At 46.6% G+C, this 27,834-nt stretch overlaps 1 pseudogene; it reads left to right on the forward strand.

Annotated features, from left to right (window-relative positions):
• Positions 1 to 14,862: 14,862 nt before the first annotated feature.
• LOC132688798 (transmembrane 9 superfamily member 1 pseudogene) lies at positions 14,863 to 27,695 on the forward strand (annotated as a pseudogene).
• Positions 27,696 to 27,834: the final 139 nt, after the last annotated feature.

Genomic DNA, 27,834 nt, shown 5'->3' on the forward strand with positions numbered 1-27,834 from the left:
TCTCTCTGCCCGCTTCCATTTGTTTGCTTTCTCTCTCAAAAATAAACGCTAAAAAAAAAAAAAAAAAAATGCAGATAGGGGTGCCTGAGTGGCTCAGTTGGTTAGGCGACCGACTTCTGCTCAGGTCATGATCTCACAGTTTGTGAGTTCGAGCCCCGCTTCGGGCTCTGTGCTGACAGCTCAGAGCCTGGAGCCTATTTCAGATTCTGTGTCTCCCCCTCTCTCGACCCCCTCCCCTGCTCACGCTCTGTGTCTATCTCTCAATAATAAATAAACTTAAAAAATTTTTTTTTAAAAAATGCAGGCTATTGGATTTCACACGCACTGAATCACAAAGTCTGCTGGGGGGTGGGCAACAGTTGGTGTTTCTACGAGCCCTATGGGTAAAAAAAAATGTTTTTTCTTTTAGAGAGAGTGTGGGCAAGCCAGGGAGAGGGGCAGAGGGAGAGAGAATCTCAAGCAGGCCCCATGCTCAGCGCAAGCCCAAAGCAGCCCTCCATCCCACGACCCTGGGATCATGACCTGAGCCAAAATCAAGAGCTGGATGTTCAACCGTTCAACCGACTGAGCCACCCAGGTGCCCATCCTATGGGTAATTTTGACGCACACTGGACTTCGAGAACCAGTGGGCAGTGGAAGAGGCCAACTGAGTCTCAACTGTCTATAGACTTGGGACCGTAGTCAATTTGCTGTAATCTAGCTAAGCTTCAGTTTCTTCAGCTGAAAAATCAGGATAAAAATCCTAATGCCTTCCTAGGGAATCTGTAATGAGAAGGAAATGTGAGATGATGAAAACAAAGACCTTGGCACACAGAACAAGCAATTTATAAAGGTTAAGCTATCATTACCATTCAAATGGATGATAACCCACCTGGCCTGTGGTGGTAGGAAAGTCTTCAGGGAAGAAATGTGAGCTGACGCTTGAACCAGGGTCTTGAAGGATAGGAATGCCAGGTGGAGAAGGTGAGAAAAGGTATTCTAGGAACAGGGAGCACTCTAGGTAGTCTCGAGGAGAAGGCCAGGTGTGGGAGGGAAAGGGTTGTGGGAGGACTACCGGAGAGGCGGCTGCAGAATAAATCACAGAGAACTTGTGTGCCGTGCGGTGATAGTTACACTTCATTTTTTTTAGGCAGAGAAAATGGCTTTCCAAGAAGGACAGGATCTGCCATATTTATGAGAAATGGCAAATCTTACAACTGTAGTGGGGAGGCTGTCCTGAGGGGCAGGGAGACCGGTTTGAAGGAGATAGTGTTAGGTCAGGCTAGAATCAATGAAGACAGGCTAAGGCCCTGGTAATGAAAGTAACAGGAAAATAGTAGGAGGAAATGTTTCTCTGAGAAAATGAACAGAACTTGGTGACCAAATGGATGTGGAAGACGAGGGAGTGCTTCTAGATTTCTAGCTTGGTGTAAGACTGAGCCATTCTTTAAATATGTAGAAGGAAAAACATGTAAATAGAGATTGTACAAATAGAAGCCAGAACTCCAGGGGCTGGAGAACCTTCCCAAGTAGTCACAAGAGAAGAGAGGCAAGGAGATAAGAAGTAGACATAGGAGCTGCCAAAAAAAAGGCCAGGAAAGTTGGTGTCTTGAGAGCCAAGAGAGATTTCAGTAGATGCCAGTGGACAATTATTTTAAAGGTTGCAGAGACACGGGGCGCCTGGGTGGCTCAGTCGGTTAAGCGTCCGACATTGACTCAAGTCATGAGCTCGCAGTTCATGGGTTCGAGCCCTGTGTCGGGCCCTGTGCTGACAGCTCAGAGCCTGGAGCCTGCTTCCGATTCTGTATCTCCCTCTCTCTCTCCCTCCCTGCTTGCGCACTCTCTCTCTCTCTCAAAAAAAAAAACATTAAAAACATTTTTTTTTTTTTTTTTTAAATTTTTTTTCAACGTTTTTTATTTATTTTTGGGACAGAGAGAGACAGAGCATGAACGGGGAGGGGCAGAGAGAGAGGGAGACACAGAATCGGAAACAGGCTCCAGGCTCTGAGCCATCAGCCCAGAGCCTGACGCGGGGCTCGAACTCACGGACCGCGAGATCGTGACCTGGCTGAAGTCGGACGCTTAACCGACTGCGCCACCCAGGCGCCCCAAAACATTTTTTTTTTTAAAGTGCACAGACATTAAGTAGGATGAGGACCAAAACTAGGCCCTTAGATTTGACAATAGTTGGTCATTTGTGGTGAACTGATGGGGAGTAATTTCACTAGTGTGATAAGGACAGGAAAAAATTTTTTGAAGAAGGAGGCATGGGCAGGGAGAGGCAGAGTAAGCATATGGAACAATAACCTTTTTTAAATGTTTATTTCTGAGAGGGAGAGACAGAATGGGAGTGGGGGAGGAGCAGAGAGCAAGGGAGACACAGAATCCAAAGCAGGCTCAGGCTCTGAGCTGTCCACACAGACCTGACTGGAACTCACGAACTTCGAGACCATGACCTGAGCCGAAATCAGACACTCAACCGACTGAGCCACCTAGGCACCCCAAGAGGCATTTTTTTCAGACAACAGATGTACCTTAAATTAAACTATTTAGGTGTGATGTTCCTGCCTGTCTATTCTGGAAATAACATCACCTTTGCCATTTACCCCTTTGGTTTTAGGATTTGGGAAAGAGAAGAAGAAGGAAAATTCCGAAGGAGGCAAGAGAATTTTCTGGGTCAGTGAATTTTCATTCATTTTGTTCAGCAATGAATTCAAGCTGCCGAAAAAGGATCGAGAGCATCTTTTACCCCAACCTCGTACGCCGTCCTTGTCCGACCCTGAGCGACTGGGCTACATAGGAATTCTTTCAGGACCCCACTGACCTTCCAGAATGTGGCTATATATGTCACCAACGATGAGTGGAGTTGCTTGGACCGGGGCCAGGGGCCCTTTTCCCAGAATGTCATGGGTTTACTGGGTAAAGATTCTGCCATATAGGGAGGAAGGTTTTGCATTTTTGTTGTAATTCACATTCACTGCTGAGGCATCCGGTGGCTTGTCAGTTAAGCATCGGACACTTGTTTTTGGCCCAGGCCATGATCTCACAGTTGGTGAGTTCAAGCCCCAAGTTGGAGTCAAGCTCTGTGCTGCTGGTGCGGAGCCTGCTTGGGATTCTTTCTCTCTGCCTCTCTCTCTGCCCCTCCCCTGCTAGCTCTCTCTTTCTCTCTCTCAAAATAAATAAATAAACTTAAAAAAAAAATGTCGGTAGATTTTTAAAAATGTTTTATTTATTTTTAAGACAGAGACAGAACATGAGTGGGGGAGGGGCAGAGAGAGAGAGGGAGACACAGAATTGGAAGCAGGCTCCAGGCTCTGAGCTGTCAGCACAGAGCCCAACGCGGGGCTTGAACTCACAAACTGTGAGATCATGACCTGAGCCAAACTCGGACGCTTAACCGACTGAGGCACCCAGGCGCCCCAAAAGTTGGTAGATTAAGATAGATTAAATCATTGACCATTTAATTCTGTAAATTGATCAGAAGTCACAAACACCAACTCTCTTTAGAGTCTATTGGTAATAAGATTGTGTTGGAACAACTTTCTAGGCCCAAGATGGAGCCCTTCCTGCCCAAGGTGCTGCATCAGCAAACCAAAATTTACATAGCTTTGATGTCCCCATGAATGTTCTGCTTGCCCAAAACAGTCTAGGCCATCAGCCAATCCCCTAACGCCAGGCCAACTCTGGGCCTTCTCAACCCAAACCAGGCTGACTACATGGGCCCAGCCAATCAGATATTTTCTATCTTTCTCTTCCTTGTTCTTTAGTCTTTATCTTATCAAAGCTTCCGGCCTGCTGCTCCATTTTGCAGCTTTCTGAAAGGAGAGTGTCCACTTCTTCAAGTGTTAAATAAAGTTTGTCTTCTTTAATTACATTTTAATAATTGCTCATCCAGGGGCACCTGGGTGGCTCAGTGGGTTAAACGTCCGACTTTAGCTCAGGTCGTGATCTCACAGTCCGTGAGTTCGAGCCCCACGTCAGGCTCTGTGCTGACAGCCCAGAGCCTGGAGCCTGCTTGGGTTTCTGTGTCTCTCTCTCTGCCTCTCCCTGACTCACGCTCTGTCTCTCTCCTTCTCAAAAATAAATAAACATTTTAAAAAAAACCCATCAAACATGGATGAAAGAAATTGAAGAGACACAAACAAATGGAAAGGTATTCCACGGGCATGGATTGGAAGAACCAACATTGTTAAAATGTCCGTATTATCCAAAGCAATCTACAGATGTAATGCAATCCCTATCAAAATACAAACAGCATTGGGACGCCTGGGTGGCGCAGTCGGTTAAACGTCCGACTTCGGCTCAGGTCATGATCTCACGGTTCGTGAGTTGGAGCCCAGTGTCGGACTCTGTGCTGACAGCTCAGAGCCTGGAGCCTGCTTCAGAGTCTGTGTCTCCCTGTATCTCTCTCCCTCTCTCTCTCCCCCGCTCACGCTCTGTGTCTCTCTCTCTCTCTCTCTCAAAAATAAACATTAAAAAAATTTTTTTAAAATACAAACAGCATTTTCCCACAGAACTAGAACCAATAATACTGGCATTTGGATGGAACCACGAAAGACCCCGAATAGTCAAGACAATCTTGAGAAAGAACAAAGCTGGAGGTATCACAATCCCAGATTTCAAGACGTAATACAAAGCTGCAGTAACCAAAACGGTACGGTACTGGCACATAAATAGACACATAGATCAATGGAACAGAATAAAGAGCCTGGAAATAAAACCCACACTTACTTGGCCAATTAATTTTTGGTACAGGAAGCAAGAAAATCCAGTGGGAAAAAGCCTCTTCAACAAATAGTGTTGGGAAAACTGGACAGCTACATCCAAAAGATGAAACTAGGCCACTTTCTTACACTATACAAAAAATAAATTCAAAATGGATTAAAGACCTGAGTGTGAGACCTGAAACCATAAAATTCCCAGAAGAAAACATACGCAGTAATTTCCTTGACATCAGTGTAGAAACATTTTTCTAGAAATGTCTCCTCAGGCAAGGGAAACAAAAGCAAAAGTAAACTATTGAGGCCACGCCAAAACAAAGATCTGTTACACGGCAAAGGAAATCATCAACAGAAGGGCAAGGTAACCCGCTGAGTGGGAAAAGATATTTGCAAATGATGTGTCCAATAAGGGATTAATATCCCAAATGTGCAAAGAACTCCTACAACTCAACATCAATAAAGTAATCCAATGAAAATGGGCAGAGGACCTGAATAGACATTTCTCTAAAGACGACGTGCAGTTGGTCAATAGACACACGAAAAGATGCTCAACATTACTAATTGTCAGGGAAAAGCAAATCAAAACCACGAAATAACGCTTTACGCCTGTCAGAATGGCTGGAATAGGAAAATACAAGAATCCCAAGTGTTGGTGACGATGTGGGAAAAAGGAACCTTCGTGCACTGTTGGTGGCGATGTAAATTGGCACAGCCACTGTGGAAAACAGTACGGGGGTTCCTAAAAAAATGAAAAATAGAAACACCATATGATCCAATAACTCCACTACCGAGTATTTACCCAAAGACAATGAAAACGCTAGTTCGCAAAGACAGATGTATCCCTATATTTATTGCAACGTTATTTACAAGAGCCAAGATATGGAAGCAGCCCAAGTGTCCATCGATAGATGAATGGATAAAGAAGAAGTGGTATTTGGGGCGCCTGGGTGGCTCAGTCGGTTAAGCGTCCGACTTCGGCTCAGGTCATGGTCTCACGGTCCGTGAGTTCGAGCCCCGCGTCGGGCTCTGTGCTGATGGCTCAGAGCCTGGAGCCTGCTTCCGATTCTGTGTCTCCCTCTCTCTGACCCTTCCCCGTTCATGCTCTGTCTCTCTCTGTCTCAAAAATAAATAAACGTTAAAAAACTATTTTGTAAAAAAGAAGTGGTATTTATATACAATGGAAAATTAATAAAAAAAGAACGAGATCTTGCCATTTGCAACAACATGGATGGACCTAGAGGGTATTATGCTAAGTGAAATAAGTCAGACAGAAAAAGACAAATACTGTATGATTTCACTCCTATGTGGAATTTAAGAAACAAAACAAACCAAAAAAGAGGCAAACAAATAAGCAAACAAAAAGACTCTTAAATACTAAGAACAATCTGGCAGCTGCCAGAGGGAAGGTGGGCGGGAGGATGGGATGAAATAAAGGAGATTAAGAAGCACAAGTCTCTAGTTACAAAAGAAATAAGTCACGAGATGAAAAGTACAGCCTAGGGAATGTGGCCAATAAGATGATAATAATGTTGGGGGCGCCTGGGTGGCTCAGTCGGTTGGGCGTCCGACTTCAGGTTCAGATCATGATCTTGCAGTTTGTAAGTTCGAGCCCCGCCCTGGGCTCTGTGCTGACAGCTCAGAGCCTGGAGCCTGTTTCAGATTCTGTGTTTCCCTCTCTCTCTCTCTGTCCCTCCCCCGCTCACACTCTGTCTCTCTCTCAAAAATAAATAAACATTAAAAAAATAAAAAATTAAGATGGTAATAACATTGTTTGGTGACAGATGGCGACCACTCTTACCGTGATCACTGAATAATGTATAGAATTGTTGAATCCCTATATTGTACACCTGAAACTAATGTAACCTTGTATGTTAATTATACTTCAATTACAAAAATTCATTGAGCTGTAAAGTTATGGTTTGTGCACATTTCAGGGTGTACGATTCACTTCGATATAATGTTAAAAAAAGAAAAAAAAAAAGCTGATTGACTTCCCGGCCAACAACAGCTCTGGAATTGGGGGACGTCCCCAGGGGACAGGCAGCCCTCCAGGCCAGGCTCACATCACAGAGTCTTTGTCCTTTCCTGGATTTGGGTTGGTAATTCTTCACTCTTTTGTTAGCTCTCTGATGCCTTCAAGTGGATGTTTTTTATATTCCAACTGGCTTTTGGTCTCCTCAGCAGGAGAGATGGGCTAAATCACCTAGCCTACTATTGCCAGGAGAAGTTACCAGAAGGTAAAAACTACCCCCGTAGTTTTCTCCCGTCTGGAGAATGGGGGGTGGGACTGAGAATTCTAAGCTTCTACTCATGGCTTGGTCTTTCTGGTGACCAGCCCCCAACCAGGAGCCCACCAGGCATTGTCTCATTAGAACAAAAGATACTCCCAACACCCAAAATGTTCCCAGGGATTTACGAGCTCTGCCTCAGGAACCAGGGTCAATAATACCTAACATTAGAACAAAAGATGTTCCTAGGGCTTTTTTTTTTAATGTTTATTTACTTTTTGAGAGAGAGACACACACACACACAGAGTGTGAGCAGGAGAGGGGCAGAGAGAGAAAGAGATACAGAATCCGAAGCAGGCTCCAGGCTCTGAGCTGTCAGCACAGAGCCCGATGTGGGTCTCGACCTCACAAATCGTGAGATCATGACCTGAGCTGAAGTCACATCAGACACTCAACCAACTGAGCCATCCAGGTGCCCCGAAAGTACAAGGCGTCTTTAAAAACACAAGTATTATTGTTTAAAAACGAAAAAATTTTCAAAATCCCATAAATTGCTTGACAGAAAATAGCCATGCTTCTACCAGTTAAAATAGGTTTTTAACTGAGCTCTATTTTCCTAAGAATAGAACAAAGTTAGTCACTGAACACACCATCCACTTCACTCCCTGCCAGTTTAGCAGACGTCAGGGTCCGAGACCTGGGGGTGGGGGTGGTAGGGTGACAGTGTCTACGGATGGGCTTGAAAAAGTTCTTGACCCCCATAACACTGTAAAATATACACACATACACATTTACGTTTGGGGGAAGAAGGGGTTCACGGCTTCCATTAGATCCTTGAAATTATAAATACAGGAAAGCAAGGACCTTTCTAAGTCATGGGGTGGGACGCCATGAGACATGGAGGGAACATGAGGGCCAATCAGAAGAATCTGTCTGAATGAGATAGGGGTTCAGGTAGCAGAACTGTGGCGGCCGGTTAATATCACTACAGCCACGTTCACGGCTGAGCCCTCCAGACTGCTCACCCCCCCGCGGCTCCACATTTGCGCTGCTATGGAATATCTGAGATGGATAACAAGGGGCTAATTATGCGTCAGGTCTAGGTTTAATGGAATAAACTGTTGTTTTAAGCATAAATTAGGGGGACAGCAGTGTGATGAAAGTTGCATGTTTGTTTCATGTCGAACTTTTAGAATTTTATAGCAGGAAGGATGAGAGGGTGTCTAAGTCACTCCCTCATGTTTCATGTGGGGAAAAAAAAAAAAAACAGGATTAAGGAGGTGAAGTGATTTTCTCAAAATCCCTGTGTCTCCTGGCTCTCAGTCTGCAGCAGTTTTTCAATGCACTAACTACTCTCTCTTCTGATATACATGGGGGAGGGGGGAGGGCAACTTTTTAAAGAAAGGAATTCTGGGGCAAAATCATCTGTTTCTGGTAAAAAGGCAGGTAGCTCAGTCATTCAAGAGGAAGAACATTTGCGTGACTTGGGTTCCTTAAAATGTTCCAGTCTAAAAAACATCCCCTCCCACCACTTGGACGCGTTCAGATGCGAGGAAGGATGTTCCAGAAGGCCAGCTGTGACCCAGCGCTGAATAGAGGCTGCTTCCTCTGAAACACGAGGTCGTATCAAGCTGGGCAAATCTAAGAGCCAGAGCAGGCACCGAACCTTCCTGAATGTCAAAATTGTTCAGCTATTTTTAAAACGTTCGGACTTTTATTGGCTTAACAGCCGAGAGGGGATGAAAGGGGTAGAAAAAGCCTGAAGAAATTTGTAACTTAGATAAATGTTTTATGTACCCAGAGGGTTTTTGTTCAGTGCTATAGTGTCTGAAACTTACATGTGTCATGGGGCTGAATGCTGCCCCTGCCCCACTTTGTGTGTTGAAATCCTAATCTCCAGTTTGTCACAATGGCTGTGTTTGGAGATAGGGTCTTTAAAGAGATAACTGAGTTAAAATGAGGTCATTAAGGTAGCCCATGATCCAGTATGACCGGTGCCCTTATAAGAAGAAATTGGGACACAGATTCACAGAGGAAAGCGCCGGTGAGGACACAGGGAGAAGATGTCCAGGAGCCAACCGTGTTGACTTGACCTTGGACTTCCAGCCTCCAGAACTGTGAAAAAATAAATTTCTGGTTTTTGAGCTACCCAGCCTGTGGTATTTTGTTACGGCAGACAACATGCAAGCCTCATTTTGCACGAGAAGGTGAACTTCTTTGTATAATTCTACGGAAACCTTCTTTGCAAGGTATTGGTGAGGCACAAGACACTTCTCCCTTGGTTCGGTTCCTCCATTCCGGAGTTTTCTGGATCTGATTCCCACACAAGCCAGTGTGTTCCTGGCCTCTCTGCTTCTGCCATTCACTCTGAGTGTGCAATGCCGACAGTTTTTCAGATACTGGCGCTGAACTCCAAGAGGCACTGAGGCAAAGGTCTCTGTCTGTCTCCTGTGATCGCCGAGGCTCCGAACAGCGCTCTGCTGGCCCCTTACCATCCCCAAACCCTACTCAGGTTCTGCTGCAGGGATCTGTGGGGCCTCCCTCTCTTGGTGAGGCTGGAGGGGCCGGAGAGAGGGGCACAGACCTGGGCTTCAGAAGCGTGTGCGATGGTAGTTCTCGGGCTCAGGGAGGAGCAGGACTGGAGACCTGTGAGCCCCTGACACACTTTCCTCCCTGCTCCGCCCAGCCGGAGGTCACCTCACTTCCCCTCAGCTTTCGACATCCAGAGAAGCCTCCCCAGCTGGCCGTACCAGCCCTGCCAACCCCCGTGGGGAGACTGTCTCCCATAGTACAGTTTCCACACTACGTTAGGTGCGGAAACTAGAGCAGTAAAGAAAAGCCCAGACCCATCTCGACGAAAACCCGCCGGGTGAGAGAAAATGGTTCAGAAAAGCAATTATGACAATATGATGGGCAGAGTGTTCCCATTCAGTGATGCCCGTGACGGGGCACAGAGGGGAGGGGTCTTGAACGCGAGACTGAAGTTAAGGAAAAGTTTTGAAGGGGTGATCGCAGAGCTGAGCTTTGGAAGCTGAACATAGCTGGCCAGGAGTGGAGAAGGAGCAAAGCACAGGTTACTGCAAAGGCTAAGAAAGGGGAGCCTGGATGGCTCAGCCGGTTAAGCATCCTAGTCTTTTTTTTTTTTTTTTAAGTTTATTTACTTATTTTTGAGAGAGAGCGAGAGAGAGCGAGAGAGAGCACACGTACAAGCAGGGGAGGGGCAGAGAGAGAGAGAGAGAGAGAGAGAGAGAGAGAGAGAAACATAGAATCCAAGGCAGCCTCCAGGCTCTGAACGATTTCGGCTCAGGTCATGATCTCACAGTTTGTGAGTTCGAGCCCTGCATCACTCTGCACTGATAGTGAAGAGCCTGCTTGGGATCCTCTCTCCCCCTCTCTCTCTCTCTCAAAATATATAAATAAAACTTAAAAAAAATATATAAAGAATGGGACCTGGGAGCCGTACTCCTGGATCCAGATCCAGTACTTAAGAACTAAATGACCTCGAGCAAGTTTCTTGACATCTCTTAGCCTCAGTTTTATCATCTATAAAATGGGAAATAATAACCACCTCATATTATTTTGAGAATCAAATGAAATAATGCATATTGCCTGCGAAAAAACATAGGTGCTCAAGAAATCATAAAGGGTTTCTAAAGAAATGAAACCAAGGACTCGTTACATAAATAGGGGAATGGCAGGGATGAGGCTAAAGAGGCAGCAGGGTCCGGATGATGCGGGGCTTGTGTGGTAAGTTAAAGAAGCTAGGACTTCACCCCGTAGGCTGTGGGGAGCCACTGAAAGCTGTGGGCAGGAGAAGAGCACGACCAGATTGACATCTTAGCAACATCACTCTGGCCGCACCAGGGAGGATGGCGGCAGGGAACAAAGAGACTTGCATCGGTCCTGGGAAGGGTTGACTTAGGGACAGTTGGGGGGCAGACGGGCTTCAGAGTCGGGAGCCTGCCCTGTGCGGACGTGAGCATCTGAGAGGCATCAGCGTCAAGAGGGGCAAGAAAGCATTGCCCCTTTGGACTGCAGGGGGAGAAGGAGGCGAGCCTAGGGTTCCTTTCTCCCCACCCTCGCTGATGCTTGTTATCTCTTGTCTTGTTTGATAATAACCATCCAAACAGGTGTGAGGCCATGTCTCACATGGTTGGGGTTTGCATTTCCCTAATGATTAGTAATGTTGAGCGCCGTTTTAAAATTTGTTTAATTTTTTAACGCTTATTTTTGAGAGACAGAGCGTGAGCGGGGGAGGGGCAGAGAGCGGGAGACACAGAATCCGAAGCAGGCTCCAGGCTCCGAGCTGTCAGCACAGAGCCCGATGTGGTGCTTGAACTTGAGAACCGTGAGGTCATGACCTGAGCCGAGGTCGGACGCTTAAGTGACTGAGGTGCCCCGAGTGCCTTTTCAATGTCTGTCCTGTTGGAAAAAGGGCCGTTCGGGTCCCTTTGCCTTTTAAAAATTTAATTAGCTAATCAATTAATTAATTAATTTTTTAATTTCCATCTGAGTAAGTTAGCATATAGTGCAACAATGATTTCAGGAGTAGCTTCCAAGTGGTTCATCCCCTGTGTGTACCACCCAGTGCTCCCCCCAACAAGCATCTTCCTTAGTGCCCCTTCCCCAGTTAGCCCATCCCTCCTCCCACACCCCATCCAGCAACCCTCGGTGTGTTCTCCAAATTTATGAGTCTCTTACGTTTTGTCCCCTCCCTGTTTTTATATTCTTTTGGTTTCCTTTCCCTTTGCTTCCCTTCATCTGTTTTGTCTCTTAAATTCCACATATATGAGTGAAGTCATATGGTAATTGTGTCTGACTGGCTCATTTCACATAATGCCTGCCAGTTCCATCCACGTGGCTGCAAATGATCGTTTTGCCACTTTTCACTGGGTTGTTGCTTTGCTGTTGACTTTTAGGAGTTCCCTACATATTTTGGAGGTTAACCCCTTACCAGAAATATGATTTCCAATCTCTCTCCCTCCATACATTGCCTTTTCATCTGGTTGATGGTTTCCTCGGTTGTGCGGAAGCTGTTTAGTTGAAGCTGCCTTTGTTTTTGGCGTATGAATAAACTCTCAGAACTGCTTTTGCCCTGAAGGCACTGGCCAACTCCACAGGGAGCTGCCGCAAAATGGAGCCATAGTTCTGCTCACAGGCCTCGAGCTTGAGAAGATCAGAAAAGCGTAAGTCCAAGGGACCCAACACGCATGCTCAGGGTAAGGTGACACCAGACTTAAACCCACGTTCTTTTGGCACAGGGGAAAGGTTCCTGGAAGGCAGTAAACCAAGCCCAGGCTTCCTGAGGAATAGAACACTGAATTCACACTTCAGGGGTGGTGCGCAGGTAGGAATTTGGCTGCAAGTGGTGTTGGCGCCCCAGGCATCTGGCAAGAGCAAATATCCCTTTGGAAACACAGAAGAGATCTGATTTCTCTGTATTCTCGCCGGTACTTGGTATTACCAGTATTTTTCGTGTTAGCCGGGCCATAAATGGTTAAGCGTATTGTTTGCATTTCCCTAATGGCTAAGGATGTTGAACATTTTATAACCTCTGGTGCAACACCTGTTCATGTATTTTGCCCATTTCTGAAGGGGATTATCTGGGGCGCTTTGTTTGCTTGTTTGTTTATTGCTGAATTCTTAGTATTTTCTAGATTCAAGTCCTTGGCCAGATATGCGCTTTACAAATGTTTTGTCCCAGTCTGCAACTAGTCTTTTCAACATCTTAAGAGGGTCTTTTGTGGAGCAAAAATTTTAATTTTGATACAATTTAAAGCTATCAATTATTCTCTTTGGTGGATCCTGCTTTCGGCGTCAGGTCTAAGAACTTTTTGTCTAGACCAAGGTTCCTCAAAACTCAATTTTCTCAATTTTGAGAATGTGAGGTAAAAGTGAACACAGCAGCTCTGTGTCACTCATTTCTCACTTATCTGTGTAACCATGGTGATGACCCTTGGGCAGACTCAGAACAAAACTCCTGGAACATTCGCACAGCTGCCGGTGAGATGTTATTCCATATGCCCAAAGCAGAGGGTGAAGAGAAAGGCTGTCAGCACGTTTAAAATAAATGTAAGGATTGGGGCGCCTGGGTGGCTCAGTCGGTTAAGCGTCTGACTTCGGCCCAAGTCACGATCTCACAGTTCGGGAGTTCGAGCCCCGCGTCGGGTTCTGTGCTGACGGCTCGGAGCCTGGAGCCTGCTTCGGATTCTGTGTCTCCCTCTCTCTCTGCCCCTCCCCCGCTTGTCCTCTGTCTCTGTCTCTCTCTCAAAAATAAATAAACGTTAAAAAAAAAGTTTATTAAAAAGAACTTTGGACCCCAAGACTCGGGTTGTATTCCCTGGGCCAGGACATCTCACATATGTTCCTGCTGTTTGCACATGGAGAAGGTGTGCCTGTGCTACTGTCCCCACAGAGAGATAAGAAAGCACGCATTTGACCTCTCTAGGCTTTGCTTATAAATATCTTTTTCCTGCTGTTCCTGCATTGTATCCTTTGCTGTAATAAATCTTAACCTGAAGTATAACTTTATGTGGGGTCCCGTGGGTTCTGCCAGTGCATGATGGACTAGCTGTGAGACCACTGAGACAGGGGGTTGTTTTTCTTAAAACTAAGAATTAAGTTTGTTTGCTTTTTAAATTAAAAAAGCATTTTTTAATGTTTATTTTTTGAGAGAGAGAGAGAGAGAGAGAGAGAGACCGAGTGGGAGTGGGAGAGGGACAGAGAGAGAAGGAGACACAGAATCCAAAGCAGGCTCCAGGCTCCGAGCTGTCAGCACACAGCCCGATGTGGGGCTCGAACTCATGAAGCTGAGATCATGACCTGAGCAGAAGTCAGACCCTTAACCTATTGGAACACCCAGCCACCCCATTTTTTAAATGTTATTTATTTTGAGAGAGAGAGAGAGAGAGAGAGAACGTGCACACATGTAAGTGGGAGAGGGGCAGAGAGCCAGGGAGAGAGAGAATCCCAAGCAGGATCCATGCTGTCAGCATGGAGCCCGATTCGGGGCTCGATCCCACAACAGTGAAATCATGATCTGAGCTGAAATCAGGAGTTGGACACTTAGCCAACTGAGCCATGCAGGCACCCCAAGAATTCGGTTTTTTAAATTGTTATAAGACTTCTAAAATCATCTATTTCATAACTGAGCAATTTTGGTAGTTTGTAGCTTTCAAGGAATTGGTCCATTTCATCCAATGGAGTCTGTGGGAATGGCCAATATTTTATTCTTTTTGGTTTTGTTTTCAGAGCATCTTCATGGAAATTATTTGATGTGATTTCTAACTACGACCCTGTGTGGCAGGCAGGGCAGGCGTTACTATTGGCGTTGACAAAGAAACATAGCTGCTGGGAAGTGCCTGTTTCAGGACCACGTGGACAGAAAATTGCAAAGCTGATATTAGAGCCCAGGGCTCCTGGCTCCAAGCTTCTCTTCTGGCAATAAGGTCCCAACCATCACACCCACGTAATTCTGTTGCCTTCCATCCCTACCTCTCGGCTCTTTCTTAACTGGCTCTTTACTCTCTGCCTAACCTTCCCTTGTCATGCTTTTTCTTGATTGAATCCTATCTCTTAAAAGAATTTTTTTTAATGTTGATTTATTTTTGAGAGAGAGAGAGAGAAAAACAGAGTGTGAGCAGGGGAGGGGCAGAGAGAGAGAGGGAGACACAGAATCTGAAACAGGCTCTGGGCTCTGAGCCGTCAGCACAGAATCCGATGCGGGGCTTGAACTCATGAATGGAGAGATCATGACCTGAGCCGAAGTTGGATGCTTAACCGACTGAGCCACCCAGGTGTCCCTAGAGACTTTTTTTGATGGTCACAACTGGAAGAGTGCTACTCGCATCTAGTGGGAAGAGGCCAGGGACGCTGCTAAATATCCCACCGATGTCAAGACAGCCCTGTCCAGAACAAAGAATGATCTGGTCCAAATGTCAGTAGTGCCAAGGTTGAGACACTCTGCTCTCATCCTACGCCCAGGGAGGCCTTGTCTGACTCCTAGCTGGCTCTTTGTACGTGACGCAGTTACGCCAGGCCACCAAGGCTGCAATGCTTTGAATTTGTGGTGGACGACTTGTCAATCGGTGGCTTTGTGGGCTACAAGGAGGACAGCGGCTTCCTGCCACGTGGCCCTAAGATAGGACTCTAGATCCCTTTGGATTTTCACATTGAATCCATGGAGATGGAGTTATTTTGCCAATGTCTCAGGGTTGGGTTTCAGGTCCCACACCCTGGCTGGGTGATGGCCTCATCCGCACTTACAGAGTGTGCTGGTCTGAGACTTCAGTGGAAGGTTGGGGGTGGCAGGGTTGTGGTGCTGATGGTGGTGGCTTCTTCCCCCAAGCACTGGAAATCTACTGCCTGTCCGTCATCAACTCCAGGGTGCCCATGTTCTCACAGGTGGCACTTGTGGCTGTCATTCTCACGTGTGCTTTGGAATGACCTCACTGGGTACAACTTAGATGAGGAGGTAACCTCTGGAGCTTCTGGTGATGGTTTTGACCAGGGTGACAATGGCTGGAAAATCGTCCACACGGATGCCCTCCTCTCCCATCCATACCGTGGTCTGCTCTGTGCTATGCTGGTCACAGGTGCCCAGTTCCTCACCTCTGGGCATTGGTGAGATGATAAGAATTAATTGGGGGTTTCTCAAGGGGTAGAACTAAGTAGGTCATCTACTTAGTAGAAGGTTTGCAGATCTTCTCTTCTTTTGAAGATGAGGGGCAGACCTAAGGGGTGGGGTGGCTCTAGAGAGGATGAGTATATTCTATGTTAGGGTTTCTGGACAACAGAATTGGGGGTAGATTGCTTTGCTGCAGGCGTTGGGTCTGGAAGAAAGGGGACTGATTCCTCTACGATGTACCGGAAGAGGGACAGGCGAGACCTACACAGGCTTTTTGCTACTCCCCTACCAGCACTGTTATCATGGTGCTGCTGGGCCTCCTCAGTGTGTATCGTCATGAGGCCATTGACTCGGTGCCATCTTGTTGTATGTCCTGACCTGCTGTATCTCTGGCTATGTGTCTAGCCACTTCTACTGGCAGACTGGGGTTGAATGTTGGGTGTGGGACGTCACCCTCACCACTGGTCTCTTCTCTGGAAGAGAAGTCCCTCTCCGACTGCCTTGGCCATGTCCTATAAATCTTGATACGTTCCATTTTCAGTGCAATGTGATTTATTCCTTTGAGAGTTTCTCTTTGACACGTGGATTATTGTGTGTGTCCATGTGTTGGAGAATTTCCTGCTATCTTTCTGTTACTGATTTCTAGTTTGATTCTATTGCGATCAAAGGTCACACTCTGTATGATTTCAATTCTTTTGAATTTGCTGAAATTTGTTTTATGACCCAGGACATAGTCTATCTTGGTGAATGCCCCAGGTGCACTTGAAAAGAATGAGTATTCTGCTGTTCTTGGGTGGAGTGGTTCTATAAATATCAATTAGGTCCTTCTGAATGACAGTGTTGTTCTATATCCTTGCCGGTTTTCTCACTAGTAATTCTGTCTACTGTTGAGACAGTGGTGTTAAAAATCCTCAACTATAATTCCGGATTGGCCTATTTCTCTTTTCAGTTCTATCAACTTTGTTTCATGTATATTGGAATTCTGTTGTTTGGTCCACACTCATTTAGGACCGCTATGCCTTCTTGGTGAATAGATCCTTTTACCAGTATGTGATGTCCTTCTCTATCCTTCGCAATTTTCATTGCTCTGAAGTTTACTTCATCTGTTATCAACATAGCCACTACTGCTTTCTACTGACTGATGTTTGCATAGTGTATCTTTATCCTTTTACTTTCAATCTACATATATCTTTATATTTGAAGTGAGTTTCTTATCTACAGTACATAGTTGGATTGTGTTGTTTTTAAGTGACCAAAAGGCCACCTGGAGCTCCACCCCTTTAAAAAAAATTTATTTGTTTATTTATTTTTGAGGGAGAGAGAGACACAGAGCGTGAGTGGGGGAGAGACAGAGAGAGATGGAGACACAGAATCTGAAACAGGCTCCAGGCTCCGAGCTGTCAGCACAGAGCCTGATGCGGGGCTCAAACTCACAGACGGTGAGATCTTGACCTGAGCAGAAGTCAGACGCTTAACTGACTGAGCCACCCAGGTGCCCTGGAGCTCGACCCTTTGATTCTCCTGGTTTAGCAATTCCAGAGCACAGAACGTGCCTCTCTCCTGGTACCTCCAGCAGCCTTCCCAAGGAGGCCTCTCATTGGCCTTGGCCCCACTCGGTTTTTATTTTAATTTTTTTTAAGTTTATTTATTTATTTTGAGAGAGAGAGAGAGAGAGAGAGAGAGAGAGAGAGATCACATGCAGGTGAAGGGCAGAGAGAAGGAGAAACAGAATCCCAAGCAGGCTCCCAGCCCTCAGCTCAGAGCCCGATGTGGGGCTCAAACCCATTAACCATGAGATCATGACCTAAGCAGAAGCCAAGAGTCAGACCCTTAACTGACTGAGCCACCCAGGTGCCCATCACTCTTTGTTTTTAACTAGTGCATCCATACCATTTACATTTAATGTAATTTTGGTATGTTAGGGTTTAAGTTTGCCATTTTATTATTTCTTTTCTGGTTTTCATTCCTCTGTTTCCCTTTTCATGCTTTTCTCTGGGTTTCCTGAACATTTCTTAGAATTCCTTTCTGATTTATCTATACTGATTTGGAGTATATTTCTGTAGTGTAAGTGCTTGACATTAAACTTTTGATTGCCGGGGCACCCATTGCAAAGACATCCAGCTCAAATTAACATACTGCCAGGTGGATTGCATAGGTACCAGCAAAACAACCAGGAAGGGACGAGGCCACCCCCACCCATGAAGTTTCCCTTTTAGAAAGCTCTGAGTAACATAGATAACCGGCCACTTGAGTGATCTCATTTCTCCTTTCCTGTGCCCCAATTCCTGCTCTTATGCCATAAATTTGCCAATAAAGAGCCTACCTGTGAAACCCTAGGTACCCCACCCTCAGACCCTAATGAAGGCAGAGCCCCAGGTCCTCTCTCTCCCTCCCTCTCAACCTCATGTGTGGCCCTTGGCTGTGCCAGGTTCCCTCCAGGACTTGTATTAAACCTTGTTCTTCAGAGTTCCCTAATGGTTTTGCTGAAGTACATCCCCAAATCACAGTAAGAACAACAGGGCTGGTCCAGCCACAACACCGGCTCTGGTGGTGGTGGAAGGGGGATGTCTACGGGGCTCTGGCATTCCTAACCAAGAACATTACTATCAACAGGCTGGGACTGAAGCAACAATCTCTTTCTATGGTAGTTTTTGCAGCGGTTGCCCTGGGTGTTATACATACATAACTTACTACAACAGCCTACTGGTGTGAAAACACTTAACCATATTATCTCCATTTAGGTCTCTTTACCCCCCACCCCCATTTATAATTGCCTTACATATTTCTTTCGCATACAATGAGAACCGCATCAGGTGATGATGTTATTATGCTTGTTGCCTTATCTATTAAGCAGAATTTCAAAAAGTCAAGAGAAGGATAATCTATTATGTTTGGCCATCATTTTACCATCATCATTGTTCTTTCTTAATTCCTGATGTTCCACATTTCTTCTTCTATCATGTCCTCTCAGTTTGAAGAACTTCTTCTACTCATTCTTTTAGGGTAGGTTTCTTAGTTCTCCTTCACCTGCAAGTGTAAGTGTCTTTTCTCTTCATTCCTAAAGGATATTTTTGCTGGATATTGAATCCTGGGTTGACAGGTCTTTTTTGTTTGGACTTGAAAATGTTGTGTTACTTCTTTCTGGCTTCCACGGCTTTTGGGGGGAATCTGCTGTCATTTGAGTCATACCGTTAGGTAAGAGACTGTTTCTTTCAAGAAACATCATAGCTGCTTTCAAGATTTTTTGTCTTGAGTTTTCAAAAGTTTGTGTCCTCTTTTCATTTCTTGAATTTGTAGGTTTCTCTCTTTTGCCAAATTTGGGGAAATATCAACCATTATTTCTTTTAATATTTTTTCTGCCCCCCTCTCTCTTCTTCTGGGACTCCAATGACATGAATGGTAGATCTTTTGTTATTGTCCCACAGGTCCCAAAGAGTCTGTGGTTTTTTGTTTGTTTTTTTTTCAGTCCATTTTCTCTATTGTTCAGTTTGGGTACTTTCTATCAATCAATCTTCATTTACTGATTCTTGTGTCCCTCAGTCCTGTTATTGAGACTGTTTAGTGAGTTTTTAATTTTGGTTATTGTATTTTTCAGTTCTAAAACATCCATTCGATTCCTCTTAATATCTTTAACTTCTTTGCTAAGATCCCACCCAGGATACAACATTACATTTCATTGTTATTTCTCAGGTTCCTCTTGGATGTGACAGCTTTTCTGACTTTCCTTGGTGTTGATGACCTTGGCAGTTTTGAGGAATCAGGTATTTGGTACAGTGTCCTCACTGGGATTTTTCTGGTGTTTTCTCTTGATTAGATTGGAGTTATGGGTTTGGGGGACAAAGACCGTGATGGAGGTAAAGGGCCATTGTCATCATGTCCGGAGGGTACATACTATCAGCAAGCCTGATCACTTGATGTTGACCTTCGTTGCCTGGCTGGGGCGGGGTCTGTCGGGCTCCTCCTGTGCAAAGCCATCTGCACTTCACCCCTCATCGCAAACTGTACTCTTCGGAAGGAAGTCACTGTGTACAGCTAATATAATTTGTTTCCTTTGTCTTTGTTTTGTTTTGTTTTTTGTTTCCTTTTTTTTTTTTTTTACACTTACATCATATCATGTTTTCCTCTTCCAAATTCTGGCTTATTAGAGGAATTAATCTTTTCTGGGCCCATATTTTTCCAAACATTTCATTTTGTTCATTACCCCAATGGAAAGCATTTATGCAGCAAAGATGAAAGGCATGATTCGAGAGACTATTTCTCTTAATAATTCCATGGACTCAAAACCACTGTCCTACCTCAGCCTTTAAATATTAGACTAGCCATTTTTAGGAAAAGCCAAAAAATCCTATGCAGCTGTAAGAACAATGGAATTCTTCTGAATGCTTCTGTTTGTTTCTGGGAAAGTTACCAGAAGAAATGGAATCATTTTCATTTTCTCTGGAAAGTTTTTTTTTTTTTTTTTAATGTTTATTTTTTGAGAGAGAGTGTGTGAGCAGGAGAGGGGCAGAGAGAGAGGGGCACAGAGGATCTAAGCAGGCTCCGCGCCTAACGTGGGGGTTCAACTCATGAACCGCGAGACCATGACCTGAGCCAGAGCTGGACGCTCAACTCAATGGACTGAGCCACCCAGGTGCCCCTGGAAAGTTTATTTTAAAAGAAACTTGGATCTTACACATGACTTCCTCACGAATCTCCTAAATTCCAAAAAGGGAAGCACACCTGTTCATGTTGTATTTGTCCTCTTGACACGGAGAGGGCTATTTTCGGATGGCACAGGATGGCAGAACGGTCTGGGCTTTGTGTTGACTTCACAGCATGCGGAGACCTGTGACATTATCATCTTGAGTCCCCATATGTCCACGCCATAGGACCTGAAGCATAATGTTGCCCTTTTATATTCCTAAAGACCACCCTAAGTTTTGGTTCTGCTTTTATGACATATTTATCAGAACTGTAACTTGATATTGAGTTTCTGGACATGAGTAATTATTAAGAGGAAATTCGACTTTTGCTACCAAATGGTTCCAGGAATACATCGCGGAGGAACAGGGGGGCTGTCTAAAATGAGGTTATTGTTAGAATATGATCTGTATTCAGGAGGCCCTGCACAGTCCCTGGCATCATGGTAATCTGAGTGACTGTCACCGACTCCCACTTATCCACCTTAGTGGTTATATGAGAGTTTTGAAAAAGAGTGATGAGGCAGTAGCTTTAGCAGATAGGAAGACAACTTATAAAGAAAAATTGCTGGGGCGCCTGAGTGGCTCAGTTGGTTAAACGTCTGAACAGTTCGTGAGTTTGAGCTCTGAGTCAGGCAGGCTCTGCAGCCCGGAGCCTGGAAGCTTCCTCGGACTCTTTCCGCTCTTCCTCTACTCATGATGCGCTGTCTCTCTCTCTCAAAAATAAACATTAAAAATTTTTTTAATTAAAAAGAAAAAAGAAAAATAGCTAAAATAATTACGTACCGGAGAAGGTGCACACATGAAATAGAGATTCAAGAAAAAGACCCACATTCAAACGGGAATTGAACCCTTAACAAAAGTAGCATTTCAAAATAGCCAGGACAAGGTAGTTTTGTGCTGAGAGGTGATGGGGGAGGGGAGAGCCAGACCTTTATCTTGATAGGTCCTTACTTCACAGGAAATTTCACATGGAACCAAGATTTTATCATAAAACAATAAAACTCTGAAAGCAGTGGCAAGGGGGATTAACATTTTAACAACTCTGGAGTGGGGTGGGTGTTTTAATGTGAAAAATTCAGAAGCTATAAAATAAAAATGTAGTAATCTTCACTGGGTATTAACACAAACTCAAGACACAAATGACCAGTCTGGAAGGATGCTACAACACGACTGACACGCAAAGGGAGAATGCCTTCAATGAACGCAGAACTTCTGCAAAGGGCCAAAGACAAAGATGAACAGAATCAAATGCAAGAGGCAGTGAACACAGGGAAAGACGCCTGACCTAAATGTCAATCACTTCCCACCCACTAGACTGAAATAAGTGAGAATTCCAGGGGTGAGAAGTTCAAGGCCACGGGGACCGGGCACCTTCCTGAGGCTGGTGCGTCATCTTCAGTACGTGACCCTCCTCCCCACTCCCAGGATGGCTCCTGCGCCTGAAGGTGGCACCTCCAGGACCCTCGAGAAGAAAGGGGGGCGAGGCAGGCAGGGAAAAGGCAAAAGGTTTCTGCTCCAGCCCACCTGCCCCAATCCTTTAATGAGTTTTCATGGAAGCCTAGTTCCGCCTACAGCTCATTTGCTGGCTGCACAGGGGTACGGTAAAGTTACTTTCAACTTTCCTCATGGAAAATGCGTGAATCCTAAGCTTACTCCTTGTGGATCTTCACGCAGTGAACACATCCATTTGAACAGCATCCGGAACAGGGTACAAACAGCCTCCTTACATGTCCCCATGTGCTCCCTCTGAGTCACTAGAGGTTTTTTTTCCTTAAGTTTAATCTGAGAGAGAGAGAGAGAGAGAGCACGCACACGTGGGTGTGGGGAGGGGCTGAGAGAGAGAGAGAGAGAGAGAGAGAGAGAGAGAGAATTCCAAGTAGGCTCCAGCTGTCAGCAACAGAGCCCAACTCAGGCTCAAACTGACAAACCGTGAGATCATGACTTGAGCCAAAACCAAGAGTTGGATGCTTAACCGACTGAGTCACCCAAGCACCCCTAGCAGGTATTTTTAATGGGTACATTCTCAAGTGTGACCAAAATAGGGTTCACTAAAAAAGAGAAGGAGAATATAAGTAACCAGCCACCTGTCACACGCATCATTTTATAAATTCACCCAAAGGCCACTTTTGCCCTTCGATTTTCTCCCCAAATCTTTCATTCTCGGTCTAAGACATGTTCTGGTTCTTTAAGAGAGAAAGGTTGGTATTTACATTTGCTGTGACCACGAGCAAGCTTGGCCCTGAAGCAGGAACTTTCTGCAGCAGTAGACTCGCAGGTGAATGCAGCGAGAAGGTGCCCGTGGGAGGACGACCTGGTCCCTGAGCGTGGAGACGTCTGTGAATATGGAGACTTTCCAGAAAACCATCAGGGACCCCATCCCACGAGTGAGATGAATATGGGGATAATTTGCACTTCCACCTGTATCTTTAAAAAAATTTTTTTTTAATGTTTATTTATTTTTGAGAGAGAGAGGGAGACACAGAATCCGAAGCAGCCTCCAGGCTCTGAGCTGTCAGCACAGAGCCCAATGCAGGGCTCGAACTCACGGACTGTGAGATCATGACCTGAGCTGAAGTCGCACACTTAACCGCCTGAGCCACCCAGGTGCCCCCCACCTGTATATTTTAGAAGTGAGAAAACCCCAAAATAAATGTGACCAGATCTTAGATCAGAGGTCAGAATTTATTCAGTGTTCCACTATCCGTATTGGAGAGAACACCTCATTATGAATACAGGCAACTTTCACGACGGGGGGCGGGGGGGGGGGGCTCCCATCCTACTGAATGCTGGAACATTTCTCTTGCAGAGAATCCTGATCTGGGGAGGCGTCTGCCAGTATTCTAGTACCACACGGAATCAGCTCGTTCACAAACAACAGGAACTCTACAGACGCAATAAATGTGAGGGCTTTCAGGGAAGCAGAGCTCATTCAACGTCAGAGAATTCACACTGGAGAAAAACCACATGTGCGTAATGGCTGTGAAAATGCTTTGAGAAGCTCAGAGCTAATTAGACATCTGGGATCTCAGAGCAGGGAGGTGCTCTGCGAGCATAATGGGTGAGGAAGAGCCTTCAACCCGAGCTCGTCCTTAGACGACGTCAGCTAGCTTAGTGGGGACATGAGTTGGTCACGTGTGATGAATATGGAGAACTATCTAGGGGAAGCGCGGAGCGTATTGAACACGAGATCATTCATCCTTGGGAGAAAAGCCTGTGAGTATAATCGATGTGGAAAGTCATTTAGGGATCATGCAGCCTTTTCTTGTCACTGGAGAATTCACGGGAAAGACACTCTTGTGCTGTACAGACCGTGGGAGGGTGTTTAATCCGTAATCAGGCTAATTCATACTGGAGAAAAAACCTTGATTACCAAGAGGGAAGAAAAGCCTTCAGTTCTTTTCCTTACTGGATTTCAGAGAAACCCTTGCAATGTATGGGGCAACTGGGGGTGGGGCGGGGAAGTCAGCATTTACTAAGTATATCACATTGAAGCATCAATCACATCAAAGGAGGGGGTTAAACTTTTTGTTTCATCCACCCCTGAGCTTTCGTTCTTTTCTCTGATTATGTCAGGAATTGTTTTTGTCTTTAGTAATGTATTTTCCTAATAGTACCATTGCTTTTATATGCTTGGCTTATAATTCTACTAGGCATTCAGTACACTTCTGCTAAATGAATGAAGTAACACAGCAGACAAACACCAGGGTTGGCCTGGTTTTGGCCCCCGGTGGGGAGGATCCCCGCGGTACACAGGCTTAGTGGCACAACGAGGCTTAGTGGCACAATCTGCCGGTCACAAATTCGAATGTCATCGCGACACATCCGTGTTTGGGCCCCATTCATTCGATGACCTTCCATGGGCCACACCTCTACTACTGATGATCTGGAGATGCCAAACGGATGACTTCTTCAAGTTCTGAACGTCTGAGGAGGACGCCCCTTTATCTTTCTTGTGTATCTGAAACTGGAAATCGAAAGAGGAAGGCCTAGAGTTCTTGAGTTCAACTTCTTCTTGAGTTCAGCTTCCCTTTCATAAGGGAAGGAAGGACCATACATTTTCTTGCGGTGTGTTGAAGAAGCACCCCCCGGCCCCAGCCCCACGGCTCGATCAGAGTTGGGGCAGAAGAAAGTTTCATCTAGTTCTTAGCAGCCCACTGCTTCCCTCCTCTCAAGCTAACTCACATGATCCCCAGATGAAGCTCCAATGTTTCCTAAAGACATCCTTGCCTCTCACTATCTTTACTCTGCAACTGAGCAGAAGAGATTCAGACCTTGTGCATTTCGGGCTCCTAGCTTTGCCGAGAAGACAGGAAGAAATGGTGGAGAAAAAGGGACAGGTGAAGAGACAGAGTGAAGAGCGTGGGGGGCAGGGGGGCAGTGCCCGCACACAGGGAAGGGCCACAATTCAGGCCACCTTGTTCCTCAGAGGATCTAAAATGCCAGTAGGGCTGGCAGGAGGGTTCGCTAAAATGCCTAGTTTCCCCCCAGTGTAGTTCCAGTTGCCATAAGCCCCTCCCAGCTAGTACTTGGCACTTAGAAAATCCTGCTGTGCACCCTGGCCTCCTGCAGAAGTGATCTGACCCACTGCCATTTGCCCGTTCAAGCTCGCTGCTCCCTCCACATGCTTTCCATGGCTTTCTGGCCCATGCTTAGGCTCTCCCTCTCTCCCTCCACTGAACTTGTTCATCCCCAAATTCATCACTGAGCCTCATTTTAGAAGAAGACTCATCGCTATGTATCTAGATCTTTCCTGAGTCTATCTTTCCTCATTTGTGTCCAACAGGCCCTGGGATTTGGGACTAAGCGCTAGAATTGCTCTGTAGGCTGTGAGAAATCTTGACCTGTATTTCCTACCACGTAAGTACGTTTTCCACTGGCTAAGTTTCGGGTGGGTTTCCATTTGGATCTAAGCCAAGAACCATGGTGCTCAAAGGAGTTGGTGACGGGCGGGTTCAGAAGACTGCTATACTGGTTAAGAATGCCTTAGTTCCAAATAGCAGAAATCTGCTTAGAAAATAAGGACACTTAATTAATATATCAATAAGACTGGAAGCCGGTGGTTCCAGGATAGGTATAGTGGCTCAACGATATCATCAAGGACCCAGGCTCTTTTTGTCTGTCTGCTAGGCCAACCTTGGTATGTTGGCTTTTTCCTTTGGTCTGGTTGCCTCGGGGTCTCAAGATGGCGGCTACAGTCCTAAGTATCATGTCCTCCGACATCCACGTTCAAGGCAAGAAGGAGGGACAGGCCTCTTCACCATCCTCCCTTTAATCAAAAAGCAAATTTCTTCCCAGAAGGTCCTCAAGCCATTTCCTCATAAATTTTTATTCGCAGAACTAAGTCACATGCCCACCTCAAAGCCACCTGACAGCCAAGGGAGTAAGTAACGGGCTTGCTGCCATAACACACACGGCCAGGCTGGGCCTGGGGACCAGAAGGCACTTGGGGTGCCCTGGGGCTGACTTCCTCCTCGGCCTCTCACAGGTCTCGGTTCTGCTCTGGCGAGTCCCTGCTTTCTCCCCTCACCAGTAACAGGCTCGTGGTTCCCTCCACGCTCAGTACGTTCTCTCGTGTCACAGCCTGTTTCTCTTCTATGTCCCGAGTTTCTTCTTCAGTTTAATCCTGGCCAGCACATGGGTCCAGCCAGGCCCTACTGGCCCTCCCGACATCCTGTCACGCACTGTGACGATACTGTCTGATTTTTTGGTGCCAATGTCCCCAAAGGGGAATCTGATTGGTCTAACTGGCATTCCTTGAATTTTTGAGCCAGCCAGGGGACTTCGACTGTCATTGGCCAGCCTCTACTGGGTCCTGGTCCGATGACCTGTCGGGGGGGAGGGGCGAGGAGGCAGGGTCATGTGATACAACACAGCCCCCAGGCGGCAGCGCCCCTGCAGAAGGGACACGGGGCAAGGCCGGTTCGGTGGCACCGAAGAGCATGGATCGTGGGTTTGCGGAGCCCGGAGCAACGCTGTGCGAAGATTCGGTCACTCTGTGAAGAGAGAGGCCACAAGGGAGAACACGGAAGCCCCGGACACACGAGTGAAGAGGCCATTTTGGACATTTTGGCCCCACTCCGGTGGACGCCACACGAAGAGGAGGAATCCAGCTGGCAGACAGAACCAAGGCCCCTGAACTCGGGCCACAGTCCGGCCACCTTAGCCAAATGCAGCCACCTGGGCCGCTCCAGCTGAGGCCCAGACACGGCTGCGCAGACCTAACTCGTTCCTGCTCTAGAGGCTCGGCCTGCTTCCCTGACTCGCCGCATCGAGAGCAGAATCATAGATTCTTGTGTCTGTGTGACTTGAGTGTCTCCCCAAATCCCCAAAGCAGAAATTCCAGTGACTGCCGGCAGGAAGTGGGAGGTCTCTCGCGAACGAGGCTGTCACCGGCATCGGGAGGTTCAGTACCTACTAGACTTGGTCTCTTAGAGGCCATTTTCTGGCTCTGACAGGCTGCAGAAGGGATTGTGGACGGAGGGCCACTTCGATGCGGCCACACAACAGGGGCAGAAAGCGGCCTGGCGATTCCAGTGACGCAAGGAACAATCCCACAACAGGCCACATAGAACCTTCAGGCACAGAGGGGCAGACCCGGATTTGAGCCTCTGCCCCTCCACTTAGCAGCTGCGTGCTGTTGGGTGAATTATTTAACCTCTCTAAGTTCCTTTCTTCATTCTAGCACCAGGACAGGAACATCCTATTTCCCAGGGCTGTTGGGGGGTCATGAGAGACATTGTGCCTGAAGCCCTTGGCAGTGTGGGCACTGGATGCAGGGTGGCTGCTGTTACCCTGAGAGCCTCACGGTCGTGCCCAGTGTCTCCGAGGCCCAGTGAGGAGAACCGGCTGCTGAGCAAGCGACCAAGAGCCTGGCTTGGCCTTTCTGGAAGCGGGGCTCCACTGGTGTCCTCCACGGGGTGGGGGGCAGCAGGGAAACGGGGGGCCTTTACGTATCATGAAGCCCTTTATGGCTTTCTTTCTAGACCTGGTTTCTCGAGCGTTTTCTAGAAGCCTCTGGAGCAGCTTCGCCAGTTCCCCGGGAGCGGCGAGCTTAGAGTCACCTGCCCCTCCAGCGCCCTGCACCCCCAATGCCTTCACTTGATTAGCTATTTCCATCCCTTCTATCTGCCTGCATGAATTTCTATCTGGTCGAGCGCTGGGATGGTGATCAGGGGAGTAATTTCAGAGAGTACTCCAGAGACCCACTGGAAATCTGGAAATGACATTCCAGCTCCAAGCTTCCAAGCCTGGAGACCCCTGGCGGCGACTGCGCTCCCGTCCCGGGACAATCACGTGAGCGCAAAGGCCCCTGGCAACAGATAGAGGGGTGGCCGGCAAGGGCCCTCCCTTTCTTTTTCTTTCTCTCCTTAGCCCTCAGTGGCGTGCTCACATCTCCACTGGCTTCGGGGTCCAGCAGTTTAGCAGCAGCCCGGGCTCCCAGGAGATGCGGGTTCCATGAGCACGGCCAGCATCTGGGACTAGCTCTTACGATCTGGCCAACAACATTTCTAACTTACTAGCTTTAAACGAAAGCAGAAGAGAGCTCCGAGGCTGTACGAAACCCTTCATGTGCACACAGGGTTTGTCCCTTGTCCACA

The sequence above is a fragment of the Panthera onca genome, chromosome E3 (genome assembly GCF_046562875.1).
Source record: "Panthera onca isolate mPanOnc1 chromosome E3, mPanOnc1 haplotype 2, whole genome shotgun sequence".
Taxonomy (NCBI): Eukaryota; Metazoa; Chordata; class Mammalia; order Carnivora; family Felidae; genus Panthera; species Panthera onca.